We start from the raw sequence: 6,946 nt of genomic DNA on the forward strand, positions 1-6,946 counted from the left end.
TCTAGCTTCAATTGGCTCATGATCTCAACTCTATAAAATTACTAAAATCTCCACAAAACCCTTTCTGACAAAATTTTGTGTAATTTGCTCGCTGAAATTAATAATATCATTACTTCAAAATTCAATAGACAATCGTCTAAATTTCTGATCTATTTCGTTAGATAATGTGATCCTTATTCATTGTCATTCATCATTGATTAATTAACACTTAACTTGATTGACATTATATCTTCTCAATAAAAATAAAGTGAAATAGTTCTCTAATGCTTTCAAGTTCTAATTGGTTCAACGCCTGTTTTTTTTAACTGTATTTATCTAACGGTGAGGGTTAAAACAAGAGACAGGAAATGAAACAAAGAGTTCTAATCACATGGATTAATCCCTTATATTATTATACTTCATTAAAAATGACTATTTCCAGTTAACAACCAAAAATGTTCAGTTTTCATTTGTGTCTTCTTATGATTATCGCTGGAATAGACATTAAAATTTTCAAGTTGTAAGATACTACTAATATTAATAATAATTATTACTATTGTTATTATTATTCCATGTAATTTGTAAGTTGTTATGTATTTGTTTAGCACAAAATGATCGTTTCAATCCCCACCCCCTCCCTCCCCCAAAAAAAACACACACAGACTATATTTAACATTGAACATACACTTTCAACACATAAATCTGATTCATTATTCTTGTACAATGTTTTTTTTGTTGGTAAATAGAAATAGTACCGCAAAAAATAAAAACGACAACAATATGAAAACTTAATTTAGCAATAATAGAAGTCGTATGAATAAATGGAGAGAAAAAAACTAATTATTTAACCATGTATTTTGTCTCAGTTACTATTCGATTCGAATTGGATCTTATAGAAACACAGGGACACTTCACTACTATTACTACTACCACTACTACTCCTCCTACTACTACTACTTCCACCATCATTCCCATCATTATTACCATGATATTGTCATCAGATCTACTTTTTTTTCTTATCTGTAAAGTTCTTCTCAAAAGACAAGGTGATAATTATTTTAATAGTAATAAAAAAAAAACTACTAACCAACCATAGATACCATGGTAATATAATTAATGTTAATCATCAATTCGTTAATAAACTATTTTGCTTATAAAGTATGAATTGAATATTGATAATTATGTAAAATGTACTCGGTGTAACGTATATATGTATGTATGTATGTATGTATGTCCGTGCGCAACTATGTATGTATGTATGTACGTATGTGTTTGTGTGTTTGTATAGATGTGGTGATATATTTTTCATCTATTTCCCATTTTAAAAGACTAATATTTGAACGAAGAATATTCTTTTCGATAAATTCAATACCAAGGACAATTTGTTTATAGGTCAAGTCGTGTTTTACTGTATTGTATTATATTAATAAATAGACATTCAAATTGATATTAGCAATTAAATTAAGTTTAAGAATCACGTTTTCACAGGATATTTTATTACAATTACCCTTTCTTAACAAGAGAAAGGGGTGATATTGTTGAATGAAAGCTGACCTATACAGGGGTGTTTGAAAAAAAAATAATTAGTATAAGACATAATTTCGATCATTGACAAATGACTACCGTAATGGAGAAAGTAAATAAGCAAGTTGTCAAGTAAATAAATTACTTAACCGTACCTACGTAAATAAATAAATATATAAATATGTGTTTACATGAATAAGATGATTGTTTTCTCACTTTTAGTCTTTGACTTATCATTCTACCTACTATGTGTGTCTATATGTTACTATGGTGAATAATAGTAGTGTGAAAATCGTAAAAATCATGGGTTAATCGAAAAAAAAAAACTAGATAAAGAAAGAATAAAGATCTTAGCTGAATAATATGAATTCAGAAGGGGTTTTATGGAGATTTCAGTATTTTTCATAGTTTAAATCATGAGTGAACTGAAGCTAGACTACCATAGAAGAACTGAAAGCATTGGACGGCTGTAACGTCCTATTATGGGACTATTCATTCATGAATTCACCTCAGCTGTATACAATCTAGAAATAATAGTGCCAATCACAGATACTAGCTGATTTTACATACATTTCCTTTTAAAGGACCTGAATAAGATTTAGTTTGAGATGTCAAAGTATAGAATAGTAAGAAACAATAATTATGAACGAATTAGAAGATTATTTAAATTATAGAAGGGGTTTTGTGGAGATTTAGTATTTATCATAGTTGAAAGCGTGAGTCAATTGAAGCTAGACCACCATGGAAAACCTGGAGGAGTCCCATAATAGGACGAAACGGCCGTCCAGTGTTTCCAGGTTTTCCATGGTGATCTAGCTTTAATTGACTCATGATCTCAACTATTAAAATTACTACAATATCCAAAAAGCCCCTTCTGATCTATACGAAAGATGATATAACACTTAAAAAAATATAGATTAGTTGAATAACTCTCAGAAGTAAGAAATATGGTACTAGAATTTGTAACTAAGGTCATCGAAAAAATCTTACATAACCAACTCATGAAAACTAAGTCACCAAGGCAACTATACCCTTTGAATACATGAATTCGGTTCAAATTTTTGTACTTTCAATAGCTTCCACCAAACGTAATAAATTTGAAGTTCTTTGTTGATTAGTTATTCACGGATGAATTTCGAGGCATTAATATTATATTTACTGTCGAGAAAATGATGAACAACTGTACTATTGAAAACTTTCTTTCCAAAACGATGTTCATCAAAGATCGCAATTGACAAAAATATTTTAACTATCGTATAAGTATGAAATATTGATTGTGAGTAGAACTTAAAATTGTACTTGGTTTGCAATTTTACACATTTTTTACAACAGGGAATTAACAAACGTCTAATGGATAATACTTACAAAATATATAAAAGATCTTATATAGTTGAAATCATGAATCAATTGAAGCTAGACCACCTTGGAGACGGCCGTCCAGTGCTTTCAGCTTTTACATGGTGGTCTAGCTTCAATTGACTCATAATTTCAATTATATAAGATATAAGTAGTATGTATCATCAGTCGATATTGAAATGCTTGAAGGTATAAGGTTAAAAGATCAAAGAAAAGAGCATGAAAACAAAGAATAATTGGTATGAAAACAATAGAACAATGAAGTCTGAGATGATTGATTGACATTTTGCAAATGAAGTATTTACTATATGATCTTCAGGTGTTTACTAAGAGATTCTTTAATTTTGTGTTGAAATATATTCGATTGTTTCTACTTGTGTTCTCATTCAATACAATATTAGTTCATGGTTAAATTAATCACTAAATCAAACAAGACCTAACTTATGATATATATATATATATATATATATATATCAGGACTAGGTAGCTGAGTAGATAACGCGATGAAGTTTGAAGCGAAAGGTACTGGATTCGAGTCTCAGACTAAACATCAACTCTGAGATGTAGGCACATCCAGCTGACGAGTCCCAAATAAGACGAAACGCGCGTCAAACTGGATTCCACTGTCAGCCACTATCCATCTTTGCTTACAATAGATTTATATAGTTTAAACAACATTTAAATATACTTTAAACAATATTATAACTAAACTGATTCATGAAAATACACAATTTCAAATATTATTCAAATTTTTTCCAGCATAATTGTCATTCATTCAATCATCATTTATGTCAACAACATATTACAATTAAAGGGAAAAAAGTTAACCATAATAAATAACAGAATATAAGAATCTACAGGTAGGATAAATTATTCAATTAATTTTTTAAAATTCACTTGGTATTGTTTGGTTGAATCTTCCCATTAATGTTTAGGACTGCAATCGATCAGTCTCTTATTAGCCATATGTGTATCCTGTGAGTATTGCCTTGATATAGCATTAATTCATAAGCATTATAAGCAAAGATGGATAATGTCTAGCAGTGGAATCCAGTTTGACGTGCGTCTCATCGTATTTGGCACTCGTCAGCTGAATTTAATGTCATCTTAGAGTTGATGTTCACTACGGGACTCATATCCAATACCGCTCGCTTCAACTCTGAGATGCAGGTACATCCAGCTGACCAGTCACAAATAGGACGAAACGTATGTCCTGGATACCACTGCTAGTTACTATCCATCTTTGCTTATAATTAATTTTTTTATATTTTTTTTTGGTTGACAAACAAAACAAAAAAAACAAAAAGAAAACGAAGAAATGTGTCAAATATTTTTTTTAAATCTCTCATAAATTGAACTTTTTCAACATGGAAATTGTTTCCTAAGTGATAACTTTAAGTCAAAGTGTTTTGTTTTTTGCTTTATATAAGAAAGAGAAAATGTCATTGTCTGTCATTAATATTTTACAAAATGTTAAAAATAAAAAAATCAAGAAAAAAACAAAAAAAATTTCTTTTTTTCTAAGCATATTTACACAATAATCGTAATAGGCAACAAGAAAAAAAAGAAAAAAAACATTAATTGATTGAATATTGAAAGGTGTTTATAGCAGTCCTTTAGATGACAGGTGAATATGTGTGATATTTACACTGAAATATAAAACATTACAAAATAGAAACTGTGTGTGTGTGTATGTATGTTTGTATGGTTAAAGATGAAAAACTATAACCTTTGTAGTGATAAAGGATTGAATGTAATTTGTGTGTACGATAATAGTGTGAAATGTGAATCATCTAAGTAGCTGAGTGGATAACGCGATGGTGTTTGAAGTGAACGGTATTAGGTTCCAGTCCGAGAGTGAACATCAACTTTGAGATGTAGGTTCATCCAGCTGACGAGTCCCGAATAGGATGAGAGGCGCGTCATGTATTCCACTACTGGTCAACATTCATTTTTGCTTATAAAGCTTGTGAATTAAGGCAATATCGAGGCAATACGCACAGTATGCACATATGCCAATAAGAGACTGATCAATTGCAGTCTTAAACAATAATGAGAAAATACAAATAAAGAACATCAAGTGAATTTAAACTCCACTCCATTGCACAAGCATGTGGCTATCAGAACTCAATAGCTAAGGGAATAACGCGATAGTGTTTGAAGCGAACGGCATCATGTTCAAGTCCCGGAAGGGATTTAGGTACATCCAGCTGACGAGTTCCAAATAGGATGAAACGCGCGTGCTGGACTTCACTGCTAGCTAACATCCATCTTTACTTCTAATATTAGTTTATTTTAATAAAATATTCCAATTTGATTTATATCTAACGTTTATATGAATGTGTGAATAGTTTTTTTCTTCTTCTTAGCATACCTGTCACTAATTAATGTTGATGATAATATGAACATATCCTGACAGTTTTTCGTAACTATATCTGTGTGTATACGCATGTATGTGTATGTGTGTATGAAAGTGGTGTTTTTAATTTCTGAAGAAAAACATTGAAATAAATCAAACTGTTTAATACATAATTTCGGTTTTAAAAAAGGGTGAATTATAAATGATGTGGTTATTTAAGACAACGTTAACAAAACCAAAACATGTATTGAATATTAAATGATGTGTTTCTGGATGATATATATATACATACCCTTCTGTATTTTCGAACTAAATTAGAAACTCACTAAGTATTACTTATTTGAATCTTCCCATTGATGTTTAGGACTGCAACTGGTCAGTCTTTAATTGGCATATGTGCATACTATCCGTATTGCCTTGATATAGCCTTATTTCACGAGTCCCAAATAGGACGAAACGCGAGTCCTGGATTCCACTGATAGCGACTATCCAACTTTGCTTACATAAACATCAATGAGAAGATTCATTGCGCAAGCAAGTGGGGCGAGACTAAACTATATGGAGGAGCCAATCAGAAGCTTTCGCGGGTTTTCAAGGTCACGGCTCTAAGTTCGGTATCTGATGCTTACGTACGGTCGGTTTACAACGGATTTTAGAGAAGACGTGATAACTCAATGTCTACAAAAGAAGTGATCATAAGATTTTGGCGCGAAATTCAATTATCCATTTGTATAAATAGAGTTTTGGCATTATAGCTGATGTCAGTTCGTGATGAAAACCCTAAGTATAATTCCTAACTTTAACCATGAGCTTTAAATCATAATTTGAATTCTTCACACAGGTTTATAACCCTCATATAGTCTTAGTTATTATATTGACACTCTCAGAGTCACTCTAGCGTCGCTCAAAGGTCGTCCATAAATTATAGTCTCATCCTTAACCCTAAACCATAACCCTAAACCTTAACTCTAACCCTAAACCATACCAACATACCAACAACATTGATAATTGGGCGGCCTGCTTAAACATCTGGGCTACCTGTTTCCCGTCATCTATATATTTCAACAAGTTATCTAATATTGTTTGTTTTAATACATAATTATGGCTATTAAGCACACAACCTATTCCGGTGCGTTTCTGAAAACTGTACAACCTTTCGCTGTAAAAGTTACAAAAGGCCTAATCAGAGATGTCGTGTTTTCTGGGAACATGCAGCAAAAAGAATATACATTATTCATATGTCGATTGACTGAATTGCTGACATCCAACTGGCGATCACTGAATGTTTATCATCAGGAGCAACGAAGAAATAAGAAACGTAAACATGTTGAAATACTTTATGCTGAGAATTCGATTTTGTACCAAATAATATAATATTGAATAAAGCTAATAATAATAAAAAAAAAATAAAAAGCTATGTGGTCGAGGCTAAAATAATTTTTGAGACATTATCATGGTTCCAGAGGTCGACTACTATGGAGCCACATGGATGAGTTCCTGTACCAGATGCACTATGATTTTAGAACTTCTGAACCTATATATAACCTTGATAAGTTTTTGAGTCATTTAAAAGAACAGTATCCCCCTTAATTTTTGAGTTTTGTATAATATATTTTTACTGTATACTAACTGTCTCCTGATTGGCTAATATTTCTCAAGGTCATTTAAAGATTCGTTTCAAAGGTCGTCCCATATAGTTTTAGTCTCCGCCGCAAGGGGGCTATCAGG

Source organism: Schistosoma mansoni, chromosome 2 (genome assembly GCF_000237925.1).
Source record: "Schistosoma mansoni strain Puerto Rico chromosome 2, complete genome".
Taxonomy (NCBI): Eukaryota; Metazoa; Platyhelminthes; class Trematoda; order Strigeidida; family Schistosomatidae; genus Schistosoma; species Schistosoma mansoni.